General features: G+C 47.9%; 2 pseudogenes; one reads left to right on the top strand and one right to left on the bottom strand.

Annotated features, from left to right (window-relative positions):
* The first annotated feature begins 2,310 nt into the window (after positions 1 to 2,310).
* Positions 2,311 to 7,940, top strand: LOC120844125 (annotated as a pseudogene).
* A 71-nt stretch (positions 7,941 to 8,011) lies between these two features.
* LOC120844126 lies at positions 8,012 to 8,767 on the bottom strand (annotated as a pseudogene).
* Positions 8,768 to 19,855: the final 11,088 nt, after the last annotated feature.

The following is a 19,855-nucleotide window of genomic DNA, read 5'->3' on the forward strand; positions in this document are numbered from 1 at the left end:
AGCTAGACATTTTTTTTCGGTTACCGTATAGTTACATTCGGCCGCGGTGAGAGTATGACTCGCAAATGCAACGGGCCGCAACGCTGCGTTATGTTCCTGGAGTAGTACTGCCCCTATAGACCTTTTCACGCAAATTTCTATGGGCGCCGCCATCTTAAATCACGTGACCCGTCCGCCATAAGGTTGCTTCATTTTCCGCTCCGCACCCCTCCACTCGCCTCCGTATGCCTTGTTGTCCTGCTGCCGGATTCATTGTTTCCACGCTTCTCGTCCTTCTTTTCCTGTAAATTACATTGTCCTACGTTCTCTTTCTATATAATTGTGTTTTGTTATTGTGGGAATCGCTTTTGAAGTGTGTTTTTTTACGTTTTTCTGCGTTCGGAGTCGTCGGTAATTCTTGCGACGCGATCACCGGCCGCGATGGCCCTTCCGTGGGTGGACGACCTGAAGCTTTGGCCGAAGATTCAGCGCTCATGTAAGTATCAAAGATGTGAACTGTGTTGAGTGTGACATGACTGAAGCGGGTAGCATACCAGTGATAAGCTGAGAGCGGTCGACGCCGCGATAGCGAGTTATCACCTGCGGACTCGGTCTTGTTTACATTGCTTACTGGTGTATTCCGCTCGCTCGCTCGCCGTTTTAAAGTCAGCGTTGTAGGTATTTGAGCGGTGATTATGTCAAACGTTGTTTCTGTGTGGCGGAATAGGAGTGTAAATGTATCGATCATTCGCGGTGTGTCCGTACACAACGCGACACTGTTAACGCGTCAAGCAATCACTGGTTTTTGCTGTCTTTCTCTCAGAATCGAGACGCTGTCATGACAGCGTCTCGATTCTGAGAGAAAGACAGCAAAAACCAGCGATTACGTTAGCCTCTCGATTCTGAGAGAAAGGCAGCAAAAGCCAGCGATTGCTTGTTCGTGTTAACGGTGTCGCGCTCTGTACGTACGCACCGCGAATGATCGATGAGCGGTACATGAGTTATCACCTGCGGACTCGCGGTCTTGTTTACATTACTTAGTGGGGTATTCCGCGGGCGCTCGCTCGCTGTTTTAATATTAGCGTTGTAGGTATTTGAGCGGTAATCCTGTTAAACGTCGTTTCTGTGTGGCGGAATAGAAGTGTAAGTCTACCGCTCATCGATCATTCGCGGTGCGTTCGTACAGAGCGTGACACTGTTAAGTCGATCAAGCAATCGCTGGTTTCTGCTGGCAGCTACCTGTCTCTCTCTCAGAATCGAGACGCTGTCATAAAAACTACTGCCGCCATCGAAAGTGCTCATCTGGGGCACTAATATAAGCGGTAAAATGTTGTGGCCACTAATACCATTTCGAAGTAAAATTCGAAAAAGCGTGTATCATGTTGGCACTGACAGTGTCGCCGTGTGTACACATAGCTACACGGCTAGCGCGGGCACAACGCCGACGCTTTTCTTTTAATTTTGCTTCACCCCGGATACAAGGGAGGCAAAGTTTTACCGCTGAAGTTGGTGCCCCATATGAGCCCTTTCTATCACTTGATAAATTTGGGCGGTAGCTGTTCATTCGTCAAAGTGAAGGGAGAAAACCCGGCTACGGCTTGTTCGTGCTGTGTCGCACTCTGTACACTACATGACTGTCTAGTGGTGTTGCTCCGCAAAGCCACGCGTGAAATTTAAGGAAGGGTAATAATATAGCTAACTGGACGAGACGGTAGTAATTTGGTGATATGAAGAAATTTAGATTTTTTTAGGTGCATGACCGAGTTTCCTGCTGAGCTAGTTTATTAAAAGCGGTCAATTGTTCTGTTTACTTCATTTGACTGGTTCCGCACACGGCTGCAGAAGCTGGGAGCATAGGCATATTTCAATGCTATCCACGTAATGCCACATCTTCCAGTGCCCCTCATGTAGTATTAATTTGTTGGGTGTAGTTGATTTATGCAGCACTGTGATTTTTTATGTGGTGCATGCTTCTGAGACTTGAACGCTCTCATGCACTGCCCTGTGAAACACGCGCCCGAGTTGCAGGTTTAGTGCCCTAGAGGCTTAAAGCTCATCTCATTTTTCCTCGTTTCTTAGCAAAATTTAAGATGTACTTTGAATTTGAGTAGCTTGATTAAGACACCCTTTTTTACAGTTATCTACGAGTACATGATTACCAGGCAAGACATTGATGGCAAGACATCGCAGAATTTCAAGGGATTTGTAGAGGCGCTGAACTTGTTGGACTCTGGCCACGTCGGAGCAATCCTCGTGCGTCCAGAAGCTGGACTCTGTGAACTTCAATCCCAAGTCAGGTCCTCACAGACAGTGTCTAAACTGTATGAGACACAGGTCACCTTCACAGACAATGTGATCACAAGCATCGTCTGCTCCTGTATGGCTGGGCAAGGGCAGTCGTGCTCACACGCAGCAGCACTTCTGTTCAAGGTTGCAGAAGCATCAAGTATCAAGTAGAGGGCTGACTGGGTCATCATGCACCGATGTACAGTGCAAGTGGAACGCTTCCACTGCAAAGAACGTGGTACCCGCACCCTTGGAAGTCATCTACGGACTCAAGTCAGGCAAGGCTGGGTTCCCCCAATTTGGCAGTCATAGGGCACTCCAAGAACATTTCAAGCGCTCTGGCTTCAGGAACATAGAGGGGACCATCCTGGCATCTGTGATGGACGCCCAACTGAAGAGTGCTCCCCTTCAAGTTGTGAGAGGTAATGCCAAACAATTTAATTGCTTCCTTTCATTCCTTGATGCCTTGTGTGTGAACAACGTTTCAGGCCCCCAGCCCCATGGTTGCCACTCCGGCGAGCTCCTCTGTGGCCCATGCAAGAGCCTCTACGACGCCAACGTGGCACTGACCGCAGCAGCTATAGCTTCGCTGGAGGAGCAGACCCGGGGCCAGGACAGCAGCCAGTGACAGACTGCACGAAAACTGCGGATAACTGCCAGCACCGCTGGGTCCATCCCGAAGACGGCCTCCCCAGAGAAATGGATTGCCAGGCGTCTGAACAATACCTTTCGTGGGAACGAGAACACAAGGCATGTATTAAGGTTTATGTTGGTGCAGACATGGATTATTCGAGTACTCTCAGAGCAGCAAAACGCTGAATCATGTGAACAGAACAGCGCACAAAAAGACAAGGACAGGGAGTAAGGAACATGCACAACACCAAAGCGCTGACTCGCAACTGAATTTATACACAAAAGAAAGAAGGAGAGGACGTTCTGAAAGACTTGCAGGGCACACAGTGCGTGTCACACGCAACACAACACCATTTAACTACAATGTGTTTGCCCCATAGTCCGATCTAAAAACAAAATTTCGGTTTGTTTTTAAACCGAAACCTTGTTTTTAAATAAAAAAAAAAAAAAAAAAACATTGTTTTTAGATCAGACTATCAAACCGAACCGAAATTTTGTTTTTAGATCGACTGGCTGAAATTCGAAACTCTAACCAAATTTAATAAAAAGAAAAAAAATTCCTCGACGTTTCGGGACCAGCTTGGTCCCTTGGTCACGGTGACTGTGAGTTGAATGGGAGGGTGGGGGAAGCCGCTTATGTAGGCCGGTTGCGATCGTTGCGTCCGGGTTTTTCCACGAAGCGACGAAGCCCTGACACATATTTGCTTAGGAGACTGCCCGACGACCTGTTGATGTTACCTTTTGTTGTCAAGATGTACCAGGATTGTAAGTGCAAACGTTTACGCCGGTATCGTTCCGCGCCCTAGACCTCGCTTTTGTCGATGGACACACGGTGACCCAGTTTCGCAATGTGTTCAGCGAGGACTCTGGCTCGAACGTCATTCTTCTTCACGTCATATTTGTGGCGGCGGAAGCGTTCCGGGAAGTTCTTGGGTTCCCTCACGTAGGCTGCAGGGTAGTCTACGCACGGGATGCGATAGATGAGGCCTTGGGATTTCTTTTTTTCCCGGTCTGTCCTTGGGGAGGAGAAGTCGGTGACGGATGGCGGACACTGGTCTGTGAGTGACCGCAATTCCATGTTTACTAGGGACGTGTCCGATTGTCTGGCTGACATTCCTCACGTATGGCAGGCACAGATGCCTCAAAGGAGCTGGGCCCGTGAAGAGGTGGGGACGGCGCAGCTTGTAGACCCGATTAATGAACCTTTTGAAGTAGCCGTTGTTTGGAAGGTTGGCATTGATCTTGTTGACCTCTTCCCAGAGACTCCTCTGTCGAGCACACAGACATGGCACGTCTGAAAAGCGCAGTGACCACCGACATCTTTTGGGTAATAGTCAAAGTTCAAGCACCTTCTGGTGTGCGTAGGCTTCCTGTACACCGAAGAGGCAAGCTTGTCTGAAGTCTTCTTTACACTGACGTTTATAAACGGAAGCCCACCATTCTTCTTGCGTTCGACCGTGAACTGAATAGCAGGTTCGACCAGATTTAGGTGTTGGCAAAGACGATCGATTTCTTTCTTTTTAACGAAGCAAAACAATTGTCTACATAACGAAGGAAGATCTTCGGCTTTGGCACGAACAAAGCAAGGGCTTGCTCTCAATACACATTTCTGGACATCAGTGTAAAGAAGACTTTAGACAAACTTACCTTCTCGGTGTACATTAAGCCTACGCTCACCGGAAGGTACATGAACTTTGACTCTTACCATCCCACAACCCACAAAATGTCGGTGGTCACTGCGCTGTTCAGACATGCCATGTCTGTTTGCTCGACAGTGAAGTCTCTCCGAGAAAAGGTTAACAAGATCAAGGTCGACCTTCAAAACAAAGGCTACACCAAAAGGTTGATTAATCGAGTCTACAAGAAGCTGCACCGTCCCCGCCTCTCCACGGCCCTGGCTCCTTCGAGCCGTCTGTGCCTGCAATACGTGAGGAACGTCAACGAGACCATCGGACGCGTCCTTCGTAAACATGGAATTGCGGTCACTCACAAACCAGTGTCCACCATCCGTGACCAACTTCCCTTCCCCAAGGACAGACCAGGAAAGGAGAAATATCAAGGCCTCATCTAGCGCATCCCGTGCGCGGAATGACCTGCAACCTACGTGGGGGAAACCAAGAACTTCCAGAACGCTTCTGCCGCCACAAATAAGATGTGAAGAAGAACGACGTTCAAGCCAGTGCCCTTGCTGAATACGCAGCGAAACTCGGTCTCCGCATGTCCTTCGACAAGTGCGAGATCTTGGGAACGGAACGACACTGGCGTGAACGTTTTCTCCTAGAATCCTAGTACACCCAGACAACAAAAGGTAACATCAACAGGTTGTTGGGTAGTCTCCCAAGCGTCTGTGTCAGGGCTTCGTCGCTTCGTGGAGAAACCCAGACGCAGAAATCGCAACTGGCCAACATAAGTCGCTTTCCCCTCTGTCCAACCCACAGTCACCCGCGACCAAGGGACCGAGCTGGTCCCGAAACATTGGGGAACTTTCATTTATTTTTATTAAAATTTGGTTAGAATTCCGAACTTCAGTCAGACTATTATTTTCCTAACCAGAGAGATTTCTGTTGAAAAAACTTTTTACGTTCAAATGTTTTTAGATCGGGCTACGGGGTAAAGACATTGTAGTTAAATGGTGTTGTTTCGCGTGTGACACGCATTGTGTGCCCTGCATGCCTTCAGAACGTCCTCTTCTTCCCTTTGTGCATAAATTCAGTTGAGTCAGCGCTTGTGTGTTGAGCACGTTTCTTCTCTCTGTCCTTGTCTTTTTGTGTGCTGTTCTGTTCACCATGTCATCATAGCAACTTTCCTAGCTTACAACACTTTTGCTGAATCATATGCTTTCGACATGCTGCAACAGCTGCATTCATATAACCGCATGAACACCAAACGGAACAGTCAGTTGATGCTGTCTGTGTCAGACCACCAGACCATCACTGCATCAGCACATGCTGATGCACTGACGGTCAGGTTGTTAAGCTTGGTGTTTTATTTTCATTAAACATTCAGTTGAAGTTGAGTGCTAGTCCTGTCCATTTCTCCCCTGCGTCTCCGTTTGTTTGCGCGCTGCTACCAGTTTGAAATCGTGAACCAAATCGCCTGCATCGCCACATTGATCGACTTTGAAAGGACTCTCCTAAAGCTGCTTGCAACATTTCATACTATTCAGCACCAGTGTTCTCGAGGCGGAAACAGAAATTGATGCGCAGACGCTGCTTAACTTTCTCTTCCTCGATCTTGAAGTGCTACGCACACTGCAGGTAGCCATTCACTTAGAGGGTTCTGCAGAGAACATTTGAGGAGATGATGGCTTCCGGTTATGCAGGCAACACAGAGTTGTCATCTGTGCTGCCTTGTTGCCACTTTACTGCGAGTTATAGCTTCCCCGAAAGAAAATCAGTCCCAGAATTAAATGATCAGCCCTCGTAAATAGTAACAACCATGAGAAATTGATACATGTCAAGAATTCATAAAAGAAACTAAAATCATCTCAAATGCAGTTGGGCCGAGGCGAGAGCACTGGCCTACGGATCCCCATGTGGCGGGTTCGAATTCCGGCCGAGGTGCCCGCAATCTGACGGAGGCTTATTGCGGAGAAGGCGCCGTGTAACCGAGCTTTCGGTTGCACGTCAAAAGATCCCCAGGTGGTCGGAATTAGTCCTCAGTCCTCCGCTGAGGCGTGCCAGATGCCCGTCGTTGGTTTGGCTCGTAAAACTCCCAAATTTGACTTCGATTTCAAATGCACTTGGCATGGGAGTGCAGAATGCTTGGGTACAGGAACTAAAACCGATTACTTCAGCATGAAGAACACTTCAAAGTGTCCATGAAAAAGGTTTTTACAACATGATGCCCATTACAAAGTAGCCGTCCGACTTTTCGGACCTTGATGCGATTCGGAATAAGTGAATCATTGGGCAGTCTGAACGGGCCCCAATGTTACCAACGGCTACATGCCAATATTAGAATAAGCAAGCATGTCCGAAAAATCAATTCATTGCCTTACTTCGTTCGCTGCTAGGCTAATGTGGTGGTGGAAGAATCCATAAAAGAAAAAAAAAACATTTTAGATGCATTGGGCAGGGGAGTGCAGAATGCTTGGGTGCAGGCACTAAAACTGATTACTTCAGCATGAAGAATGCTTCAAGGTGTCAATAAAAAAGATTTTTACAACATGATACGCGTTATAAAGTAGCCATTTGACTTTTCGGACTTTAATACGATTTGAAGTAAGTGGATAATTGAGCAGTCTGAACAGGTCTCAGGCTACGGACGGCTACATGCCAGTATCAGAATAAGCAAGTATTTCCTAATAATCGATTCGCTGCTTTACTTCGTTCAGTGCTCTGCTAATGGAAGTTACGTGATTGTTGGACCAGTTAGCCAATGGTTTTGCATTGTGTCTGCGCATACTCACGTGCAGGGAGCAATGTCAAGCCTTCAAAAGAAGGCAATCGATTAGTTCAGCGACCGTGTTGCTTTCGTTGCCCTGTCAGCTTGGCGTCGAAAAGTGCAGAGAGCGTGAGCAGTGGTGCTGATAAATTTACTGTTTTGTGTTATGTGTTGGCAGACATGGCAAGAAAACCGAGCCGAAAGCCAGGGCTTGGTAGGAAGAGGACCAGGACTGCGTAATACGGCTCTGCGGCTTGACCGTCCACGAAGGAAACCCATGGCTGGCGGCCAGCCCAGATGGCCTGAAAGCAGCTGGCAACGTGTTAGTTGAAATCAAATGCCCGACACCAGACACTCTAAAAAAGTATGGCTCTCTAGAGTGCCTTTTTGCATCTGGCAAGTATGAAGTTAGGTATGATGGCCCAGATCTTATACTCTCGCCCAAGGGGAAGAATGCATATTACACACAAGTGCAGCTACAACTGTATTGCTCTGGGCAACACTTATGTGACTTTGTGGTATTTGCAGAGAAGAAAGGCTACGTTGCTAAAGTGCCATATAACAAGGCCTTCATTGAGAGCTTGCTCCCAAAACTGAAATCACTTTATTTCGAACATTAGCTGCCGGCAGTTGTTGACCAGCATGCAGGTTTCTGAAATGCCAAAGTGCCAAAAAAGTAAACATTCACCGGAAGGACCACTGCTTACGAGTGACATTTATTTCAGTCTTACTTAATAAGCGATGGCCGCAGATTGCAGATCCCTGCGATGACAGTCAAGGTGTTTTCAATACAATTGCTTCTTGCAAAGATCGACGAGGGTATATACTTCAAAAACCGAAAACACTTCACGCGGCGAATGAACCTTTCAACATGAATGCACAGTTTAGACAAGCGACACGAGTAAACCACTTCAGCATCCGAGAGCTGCTTTTTCTGCTTTCTGAATGAAGAAAGCGACAGTTTAACTCCATAAGGCAGCATGTCTTCGATGGTAAAGCCTTTATCTGCTAAGATTTGATCCCCTGGCAGAAGATATCTCAGCAGCCTAGAGTATGAGGTTATGAACCGGTCACTTGCACGGCCTCCATAGGCTTTTGAGATAAACATTATAAAGCCATTTGATGCGATCACATGGAGAACTTTGGCTGTATTGTGACTTTTGTAGGGGCTGTACGTCCGCCCTCTCTTTAGCATGTTTTGTGCCCTGTCAACAAATATTTCGAAACAGTCGATTATGCATGTTGTACGTGGGAAATCTCCGAACACTGACGGACGCGTTGATACTATCGTCTCTTGTGGTAGCCACATAATCAGGTACTTGCGCGAAATATCTGCAAGTACTTAAATCCAAAACTTGAAAATCTTGCTTGCCAAACCTACAGAGACCTGGAAGCGGAATGCGAGATCTACGAGCAACAACCCTAACCTAAGTCTCATGAGAGTAAGTAAAATCTGGTCATTCACAGCAAGCTTACAAGTCATTTTTGCCTCTGACGACGCAACTCTGGTGTATTCTTCAAACAGTACTTTTGATAGACCTGTGAAAAACCGAAAGTTTTTGGCAGGCAAAGTGTCACAAACTGAAAATGCCGTTTGTGTGGCACGTGTAGCTCTGGTTACCACAACAGGGGAGATTGGTGTACAGCACGAGTGGTCCTTCCACTGTCCAACTTCGCACTGTATACCAACTTCTACCTTCCGGATGCCACTACTGCAAGTGCATTGGGGGGCAAGAGTTGAGCTTGGTGACAGTTCATGTACGTCAATATCCTCCCCTTGGGGGGCACCACAATCCACAACCAAAGACGGTGGAGCTTGAGGTGGAGATTGGGGTAGAGTTTGAAGCAGAGCTGGCGGCAAGTTGGACAGCGCGCTGCTTGAGTGCACACCAGCGGGTGTAGCCAGTGCTGCATGTCCTGAGAGTGGGCGCCGGGGTTGCTTGCGCCTTCCCCTGTTTTATGCGACCTTCAAATAAAAGATGCGAATGATGTTGGAGCAGTCATATCAACATAGAAATGTGAATAACCACACTTAAGCTTGGACTGGGGAGAAAAATGGAATACAGGCAGTGAAAAGATCAGTGCTGCCTATGTCCACATTCTGCCTCGTCGGTGCCTGCTTTTATGCATCAAATTGTTTTGCCAAGATTTAAAGTGTTTCCAGCACCCCCACACTCAAATGTCTGCAATTTGCACATGCACTTTTTGTTTTACCAAGTGGCAAATCCTGGTGCTCTGAATGGTAATTTATTTGTAGATAGACATAATTCATACAGTACAATGTTTCATACCTCGAGCATGTTTTACAGTACTGATCCACTGTATCTGTGAAATAGTTGAGCCCTAATATTTTTCATTAAGCGACTTTTGATGGAATGCTTTAAAAGGAAGTAATGTGTCCATTTGACTCCAAAAGTCAGAATTGTCACCGGAGCTTACCTCATTTGTAGTCCTCAAGTTCAATGTCGGGTATGGATTTGTCTCAGTCGGCCTACCGTCAACGAAGTGGATGGAGCAAACCTGTTGATGTGAACATATATCAGTTATAATGTGAGCATACCGTCTTAATGTTAGCATGGTCGATAGGTAAGTTATGCTATTATCAATGTACTGTTTACACCTGACCTATTTGTGGAAGATGTTGACAGAGGTTAAATCAAAGGCGTTCACAACACCAAGCATATACAAACTTTGGAAATCGAATCGAGGTGCATGCGGGGATTGTACTAGGTACGCGCGATGGCGTTTGCAGCAGTAATGGTTGAGAGATCTAGATCAAATAAGATGTTGCACGCGTGTTCGTCGTCGCCTCATTTTCGTTTACTTCAAATCTAGTACACGTAAGGCGAGCGCGTGCAGCGTGTCTAACTACATTCGTCGCGTGCCCCAGGGTGATTGGGAAATTCGCAAATAATCTCTTCACGATTCTAGGTCTTTAATTCACGAGCGAGAGGCTCGAGCTGGCGTTCGTGTACACGCGCGTTCTGTACCGGCTACCATTACCTCCCGAACCAGCGATGTCTGAAAATAATTAGGAACCTGATCCCCCATGAGATGGCTACGGGTTCATTTAAAGTCTGTTTGCCTGTTTCGACCCCACCCCCAAGAGCAGGGTCCGTCTACGGAAGCGGCGGCCGCGTTGTCGGGCAAAGTCCGTTAACACGAGCCGTACTAACCTTTGCGTGCTTGCTGGGGTTCAGATTTTTCCGCTGCAGGTTTGCGACCCACTAACCGTCGAGTTTCCTCGTTTTTCTCGCCTTGGGGAAAGCAGTACAAGGCATATGGCTGCAGGCACGGGCAGTCTTGATGTAGCAGCGACGCATGTACTTCGCACGTGGAGGCGTTCCACGCCTTCAAAAGACCTCCGCAATTTTTGCAGCCTACGACGGAACATGTCTTACCGGCCCGGTACGAGCTTTGTTTCTTTCCTATGGCACTCATGTGCTGTTAGAGGCTGGGAAAAGGCGCTGAAACGGAATGCTCTCCACTCAACCCCACTGCGCAACAGCAGCAACCACGCCGATTTGAAGCAACCTTATGGCGGCTGCAGCGCCAGCGCCCCTGTGGGCCGGTCCTAGAACTACGGAAATGAAAAGGTGTATATTGTAATCACTGGCATCCGTTTGGAGGACGAATGGAGCATTGAGATTAGGAAGTTTCAGAGATGCAGTATCCGCAATAGCGCTTGCTAACGTTTTAAACGCTTGTTCCTGAGCGGAAGTCCAGGTTCATGGAACCTCCCGGCGTAATAGCTGGTGAAGGGGCCGGGCCAAATCAGCGCAGTTGGCAATAAACTCGCGGTAGAATCCCACCATGCCAAGGTACCGTTGTAAACTTTTTTTGTCTCGTGGCTGGGGAAATTCTATAATTGCTCTGAGCTTCTCTGCTTGCGGCTGGAGTGATCCTTGGTCGACCACGAAGCCAAAAAGCTCCACTTTGGGTGATGCAAGCTGCACTTTTGACGGGTTAATTGTGAGACCAGCTTCACTCATGCGCTTCAGGACGACCTGCAAATGGTGAAGGTGGTCCTCGATAGTATTAGAAAGCACTATTACGTCGTCCATGTAGGCCATTGCATAGTTAAAATTTGCGTCACCCAAGACTGTATTCATGAGCCTCTGGAAGCTCGCAGGGGAGTTAGATAGGCCGAAGGGGAGTCTGACAAATTCGAACAGACCCCTGGGGCAAACAAATGCTGTCTTAGGGACGTCATTTCTTGCTACGGGAATTTGCGATAATCCTCTACTACAGTCGAGGGTTGTGAATATCCGCGCAGACTCCAGTGCATATAAACAGACGAGACTGATGGAAAGGGGTATGTAAAGTCAAGTTCAATACAGAGAGGTTCTGTGTGAATCTCCAATGAACACTCTCTTCAGTTTGTCCGCAATCGTCGTCGTGCTACCGGCTACAACCATTTGGCTGTATTTAAGTAGTATCTCTCTGTTGGTCAAATGTATTTTTATCCAGCAGTTCAATTCATAGCTAGTTAACTAAGCTCATATTTCAACCCGAAGAATATACTAAAGTCGCTTTAGTGGGGCATAGTACTTAATATAATACTTAGCTCGCATGTTCGTCAAAATGACTCTCGATTGCTACTAAAACCTGAATCGAAATACGGGTACCAGCTGCTTAGTGGGGTGCCAGCAGGTTAACATGTTCCTTAGCTCAAGAAGCGCTCGCTTCTTTTTCGTAATTTTCCTACAGCCTGCGTTGTTGACCGAGAAGACGACTAGAGCTGTTTCTTAATCACGGATACGCACAAGTGCTCGATTTCGCGGACAGATAAGTCGCATGGTTGAGGCATGTGAGTTGTCTGTAAATTACTCTTGGTGGAACCATTCTGTAGTCATCGCCGCTCTCCTTAGCTGATCAAAACTGATTAGAGTCTTTTACCGTCTCTCCGGAGCCCATAGTTTCGGTTTTGAACGATATCTCCGAAACGAAAGTTTTACATGGAAAGAAGAAAAAACACCGGGAAAACAAAACTATGATCTGCAAGTTTATGTGAACCGGCTAAACTTAACCGTCGCAGTTCAAATACCTATAAAATTGGGCATTAAACAAAAGAAAATCTGTTAAATTGAATGCGCCACCCGTTCAGCCCGCTCGGCCGAGCCGACGCGACCTGGACCCAGCCGCCATGTTTGTTTAGTGCTGGCGCCCACTATAGGTCGCTGGAGTCGCGAATGCAACGCAGATTCTTCGAGAGCTCGAGGGAAGGACCCAGCACCCGGACGAAAGTCTGGTCCGGTACGTTTGGGTCATGCAAGAGCTTCGAGAGTGCAAACCCGAAGTCACCGGAGTCGGACAGAGTAGCTCGGGTCCAAAGACAGTGCCACCCAAGATACCCTGTCTACCTCATAAACCGGAAATTTGAGACCCTTGAAGAGCTAGCCTGGGGCGCCCGCCTGATCGAGGAAGCTTTTCATGCCGAGCGGGACAATGTGCCGCCGCCACCAGCCAACTACCCGCTCAAACCGGCATGCACATGCGGGGCCCCGAGACCTCCGCGCAAGTGGACTGTCCAAACGGGTCCTTCCTTCCCCATGTCAGCCAGGACAGTGTGCGTGGCATGCATGGCGTTCTTCCGTGCGGGATAAGCAGATGTTCGCCTAACTCTCGTCGAGAGGTCCGCGAAGGTAACAGTAGTGCCCGTGAGGGTCCGGGGAGGGGGTCGCCACGACAGGTGGGAGCTCGTTGGCCGCGACCTATCGCAAGCTTGGGGCCAATGGAGATCACCACCCAAGTGAACCATCTTCATCAGTCTGCTTCTGCAAGTGCTGGGGTAAAACTGGCACGCTTCGGTCGAAATTCCGCGGCCATGCATCATTGACCCCCGCCGCAACGAAACAAGCCCTCCCCACAACCGCTGGTCGGAAGCCTGGTATAGGCCCTTCCATACTGGTTCTTTATCCGATCGCTGGAGGGGGTCGGACAGGCACCTTGGTGCGGGTAGCCTAAGCAGGCAAGTGTCCTCGGACTGCTGCTACAAGTGCGAGAAGCCCGGCCATCACCGAAACCAGTGTCCAAGACTTCTGGACACTACAAACAAAAGGAGGCACGAGGCGGAGGCAAAGGGCCAGAACCAGAACAGGAAACTACATTTAATTGGACATGGACGAGACAATCAATACGCTAATATCGTTGTTGGCGGAGCTTGAGTCCGGGCAGCGACTCCCTGTGTGCCACCTCTGATTTGCCTTACCAAGGCAACGCATGCGATGTCCGCATGGCCGACTTGATTCCGCCGTCACGTGGGAAAGTTCCCCACCTATGCCCCGCAGTCGGGCAACGGGGCAGGGGACACTCCTCCCCCCCCCCCCCCCCCTCAAACTTTGTCCGGCATGTCGATGACGGAGTTGTCGTTGTGGTCGTCAAGGGGTGGATGGCGCTGCTGGGCGGACGCATGTTGCAGGTCCGGTCGGTGCCGCTGGACAAGCATGATGGCCCGTTGGGAGGTTGCGCTCGCCGAGTTGGTTGACGCGCGCGATGCGTTGGGCGTCCGCCCTCTCCCCAGCTGCTTGGTCACATGCTGCTCTTTCTGCAGCTGCTCGGTCAGCTCCAGCTTGTCAAAGACATCCTGCATCTCTTCCAGCTGTCGCTTGAGCTCCTTCGTCTGGCTCAGGGCTCGGCGGGTGGCTACCTTTTTGCTCTGGATCGTCTACAGTGGGTGGCTGACACTTGCTTTGTCCACGTGGTCCTCCTTGATCCGAGCCAGCTGCTGCTCCGTCCCGTTTTGGGTGGCCGCTGTCCATGATTCCCTGGGCCGCCCCTGATGAGCCGTCGTCTTTGGTGGCCCGGTCCACCACGAGTCCGGCCGCCATGCCGTTCAGATGGCGGGAGTGGTGACGGTGTTGTCCTCTAGCCATCGTTGTGGAGAAACAAGGAAGCAGACGACATGAGGGCTTAGTTAAAGGTTGAGCCTGACATTATTTTCGCGCCCTTTCGAGGAAGTTTGGAATAACGGATCTGAGGTGGGCACACTATCTCCTTTCCCCTCTCTTGAAGAGGGAGCAGATTCGTGAAAGCAGAAAACTACCCAAATGCGAGAGAGGTGAAGCCGAGGAGACAAAAAAAAAAAAAGGTTCATCTCTCTTTCGCCTGACCGACGTCGCAGGTTATACCGCCGCCTTGGGGGAGACACGGGGGTTTCCGGAACGGGACCGTCGTTAGTGTCGTTCCAGTCCTGCGAGGAATCTTTGTTTTCTGCATGAAAAAAATGTTTAAGGTCGGCGACATGATTAGGTTCGGTTTCTTCCTTCGACTCGAAGTGAACTAGTTTGTAAGTGGTAAGTCCCTTGCAAACAAATGGTAAACGAACCTTACCATTTGTTTGCAAGGGAGACTGCAAAGCCTCGAGCGGCGTCGCTCAGTGGGTGAGTGCGCCGGAGTACAATATCTCCCAACTCGAATGGTACTGTTCCAACTGCTGCACTCGGGCGATGTCGAGGTTGTCGGAGAAGCGATTTCGCAGGTCCTTTGCGATCTTCACGTAGGGGCGAAGCCTTCCCCCAGACTCTGTAGAAAGGAGACTGTTAAAAAGCGGAAACCCGAGCTTCTTGCCGAAATTCAGTTTTGCGGGAGTGAGACCCGTTGACCAATTAGTGGTCGTACGGGTTGCTAATGCCAGCTCCGGCAGTTTTGCGCCCCAGTCCTTGCGGCGTTTGGTGTAAGCCACTTACATCATCTTAAGGTTTTGATTTACCCTTTCCGTGGTGTTTGGTTTTGGGTGGTGTGGGGGAAGTTTTTTTGTGTCTAATTCCGAGCACCGTGCACGCATGCATCCACTAACACCTTACTCGTTAGGTAGGAGGCATTATCGCTTAGAATTAGTGCTAGAACGCTGAACCTAGAGAATGTTTGAAGCAGGCATTCCGCAGATTTTTTGCGAATCTAGCTTTCGCAAAGAAAACAACTCAATCCACCTCATGACGTGGTCAGTTACCACGAACAAATGTACTGATTGCTGCGCGGAGTACGTGGGAAGGGGCCCATGACGTCACATAAACAAATCTGCCAAGGGCTCTGGCTCACGATTGGTTGCATGAAACCGGGGGGCTGATCATCACGAGGTATTGCCTTCTGGCACACCGAGCAGCTACGAGCGTATCGGAGCACACCCTGCCTCATTCCTTTCCAGGTAGAAATTTGCGATAACTTTTCGTAAGTTTTGCTGCTGTGTCCTGCCAAGGCAGAGTTATGCATGTACCACAACCTATGCCTGACACGAGGGCAAGCAAGGAACATTGAGAGGAACACGGTGCAGCAGGCAAGGAGCCCTACATGGCGCAAGATACAGTCGACAGCGCCTCAGGAGTGATGTGACGTGTTCGGAATGCTGCAAATGTTGAAGTCGCTCTATGTTGGTTAGGACGCCTCTAAGGCGTTGCTTCAGTATAAGTTCAGGGTGAAACTTACTTGTACAACCCAGTGTCAACTCATGCTTAAACCGAATGTTTCATGAAAAATGAAATATTTGACCACTTTTCTTTGCACCGTTATCACGAATCGAAACTTTGGCAAAGACGGACATCATACCTTCGGAATCCCAAGCATGTGCACCCACGTGATATTCAAGGGGTCTTAAGATCTGCCACACCGGTTCATGCTGTGCTGCACAAACATTGTCACGTCGTCTCCACAACACATGTCTGCTGTATCCGACGGCTTCCGTGAGAAACAGAAACATGCAAACAGGCGTTTTCCCAAAAGCCTATTCAGTAGGAATTCATACAAGGTGAAGTGTAGTAAAGTTCATTTAAGTACGCTGCGAAACTGGTATAGTGAGCAGCAAGTGACACAACACCGAGAATATCGGCCTTGGTGCATTTTTCCAGACATCGCACCTAAATATCAACCGAAACACGGGGCTTAGCGCAACGGAGCCTTCCCCGAGCCCACGGTGTTTAAGCAGAGCGCAAAGGGCCGCAAACCTTGACGATAGGAAACGTGGTGACGTCCGGCAGTAGCTTTGGCTGCACCGCTGATCTTTTGGCTGCTCCGCCTCCTGTATAAAGGTATCAAACAGCACGGCCAGCCTCTCGATAAGCTAAATTTCACAGAGTAGCTACTATTTCGTTGTACTCCGACGACGAAAAGCGTACCACGTCGAAGAGGAACCAGAGAAGCGCAGAGTCTCGATTTCGTTTTCTCCGTCGTCTGTGCGGATAAAACACGGTTGCGATATTAACAGACGGTCACTTGTTCGACATTCTCTCTCTTATCCGATGTCCGACAACCCTGCACATTCCTTGAATATTAGCATTTCATCGATGACAACAACGTTTCCGGAATGTGAAAGCTTCCGGTCGAAACAACTACTAAAATTTGCGGTTTTGCCTTGTTTCGGCATGTACTTAGCATACACGGCTTAATCTTTCAGGCAAGCATATGACTACTGGCAGGATCAACCAGGTAATCTTTGTGTGGTCCTCTTTAACGGAAGAAGCCAGCGCGCGGACTACTATCTGCCATTTCATGGCGTTTGAATCATTACAGGCCCAAGGCAATGCTGTCATTGGGACTAAGAATGCTTGGATTTGGGCTAGTTGATTTGACATTAGGAGGTATATTGCGCTGCGAAGTTAAACCTAGCACATAAACACGCAATCACTGAAACAATATAAGACTGCGGTTTCACAAGTATGTCGTGTACTTCTCCGTCTTCCATATCGTCTCATAAATTGAGATTGCGTGTTTATGGGTTAAGTGTAACTTCGCAGCGCAATATACCTCGTAATGTCATCGGGAGCAACAACAGCTGCACTACGCAGGATCGCTCCATCCCTCACAACTCTCAGACCTACAGGCAAAGTCTCTGGGCTGGGGAACTCCCTGTTAGGGTACAGCCATCGAACGACGAGTTTAACCGGCACTGCGAGCATGGCGGCTCAAGATAAAAATCAACAGAGCTTTTCACCTCCGCACGGATTCGGTTGCGCCACCTTTCTTATCTCACAACATCCATTACTTTGCTCATTGACACTTTACTTATGCATTAATTGCCTCATTTCGCTTCTTTAAGCTCGCGTTTTGTTCCCACCGACATGTGTTTCGGCAGCGTTCGGGTCCCTTCTCTTCAGGGCTTTGACCCTTCAGCGTTCTCACTTTCAATATACATGTCACTGCCTCAGTCACTCTGCATTATTAATTTAAGAATGTTGAACGGACAGAACGGACAGACAAGTGTTAGAGCCACTTAAAAAGAAGGAAATTTGCACACGTTTGCACATCTGCTAATCAGTGCTCGAACTAGTGTTCTATGTAAACATCTGCTAAAGTCGGGTGTAAGCACAAGTTGTTCGGAAACATCTGTTTAATTATAAGATCTGCTAATTTCGCGTGTAAACGGCTTTCAGCATTTTAAATATCTAAACTATCATTGGAGTTATGCATCCTTTAACTCGAGCTTTTATTGTGTGGCGCACAACTTGAGCGGATATGTACAAGACATAAATGGCAATGGTAATAAATGTTTTTTTTTTTTTTGCTTGCCCATTTGGTAGAAGACCTTTCTTGTCAGTGACAGCTGATATTTCTGCATGGCAGTGGTGCTTCACACACGTATATGACCGTAGTTGTACGGATTTGTCTTAATAATTAAATTGTTTTCCCTGAGACATATTATTTTGTAACCACACTTCACTTTAAAAATAAAAAAAAAACACTTGTCCGCCTCTTCATAATATCAGATAACACTGGTTACGTATGTAAAACTTATATTCCTAAAATTAATACTAAAAAAACAAAGAAAAACAAATCCAGTCACTACTTATCTTTTTGTTTTTAACTGTGTAACGAAATATTTGGCCAAATTCACTTTCGACTATTTGCCTTTCGTCATCATCGGGCCTCTTAAAAACTCGACTTGAGCCGCGGGTTATTTTTGACTAGTTTGTAAAACTGCCATGCATTGCGCGAAGGAACCGCGACGCCCGTCAATCAATTAATCAACCAATCAATCTTTATTTGCACAAGAAAGCGGAACACGGGAAGCCTGCACGGCTGGGTGAAGGGTCATGAAACCCGTACGCTGAAGCGACTGCAAGCTCCCCATGAGCAACTTATTAAGAGACATGCACTTAACAGCATTTTCACCGCAACGCCCAGTAGCCTTACAAGGCACGGGTATCTTATAGTGTTCGACCTCCCACACGAAAACAGCCGATCAAAGCTACGTGCGTGCGTAGTCTTTATTTCTTCTATAACGCCACAGAAAGTAATTTCGGCTTAAAGAAAGCCTTTTCTCCTAGCAAATTCATGCGGGAATTCTTTTTTTTTTTAATTGTTAGTTGTAAAAAAAAAATCTGTAAATGACGCCAAATGCCCCGACAAACCAAAATGTTCGAGTAAAGAAAAAAGAAAAGTTCGTGAAACAAAGGTGAGGGTGCAGGCTAGCAGGTGTAAATTGAGCACAGTTGTTAACCCGAGACTGGAGATACGGACAAGGGACAAACACAGAACGACACGGACGAAGGCTTCTTTCGTGTCCTTCTGTGTTTTGTTCCTTGTATGTGTCTCCAGTCTCGGGTTTACACCTATGCTCAAGAAATGTTAACTCCCACGGAGAGTCGAACCCGCGGTCGCCGCGTATGAGGCAGACATCTTACCATTACGCCACACCGGCTTTCTTTTTTTTTTTCTTTATTGCATGCGAATACAGGACGAGAGCACACATCATAGGTAGGCTCAGGTGATGAACATTATGATCTAGAACACTTTGATATTCAATAGGCTAGAGAAGAGAGACAACCAGTCGGGCAGAATTTCGCGACACTCGTATATACTTTTGATTTAGGATACACACTGAGTAAGATAACAACTAACAGGTTTTGGTGCCTGAATGGCGTTTCTTACATGCATCCGAGATGTTATATACGATATAAACCTATGAGCATAGTGAAAATATACGGCACAGTGTCTTCGGAAGGAACAGGTAGGAAACATATTGAATGCGGAGAAACATTTAAGGTCTTTCTTCAACGTGCGCTGCAGAACATCCCAGAAGAAAATTGCGTCCCAGCAAGCAATAAAAACATGTTCTATTGTTTCTGGTGTTTTGCACAGTAGACAATTCACTGTCCAAGGAGCGAACACCCTTTTCTCGTTTAGCCATACTTTGGTCGGTAGTACAGAACAGTGCAACTTAAAAAAAAAAAGTTTTGGCCGCTGTAGCGATTCCCAATTTTTTATGCGACATAATACATCTCGACCAGGGCAGTCTTCATAGATCGTGCGTTAGATTGGTGTTGGGAAAAGAACATCCACAAGGTCTCTATATATTTGTTATTTCCTGAAACGGTTCCTAGATAATCCCTACAAAATCTGACACTTAAGAAGTTGAAGGCGTCCACAACCTTTTTAAGGTACCCCACTAACCTTGGGGTTCGGCCTCCCACCGGCGTCAAACGAATTGCTCGTCGTAGAGTCAGCGCACAACGGCTTTCAATAGCCTGTACTGTCGCCGAAAGTCGTCGTCGGGGAGTTGAACACCCGGTGGTCTCGGTAGTGACGCCGACGGTGGCGGAAGATACGCTCGGCCGCAGCGTACGGCACCGCCATGTTG

This window comes from Ixodes scapularis, unplaced genomic scaffold, assembly GCF_016920785.2.
Source record: "Ixodes scapularis isolate PalLabHiFi unplaced genomic scaffold, ASM1692078v2 PGA_scaffold11__112_contigs__length_91849675, whole genome shotgun sequence".
In the NCBI taxonomy this organism is placed as follows: domain Eukaryota; kingdom Metazoa; phylum Arthropoda; class Arachnida; order Ixodida; family Ixodidae; genus Ixodes; species Ixodes scapularis.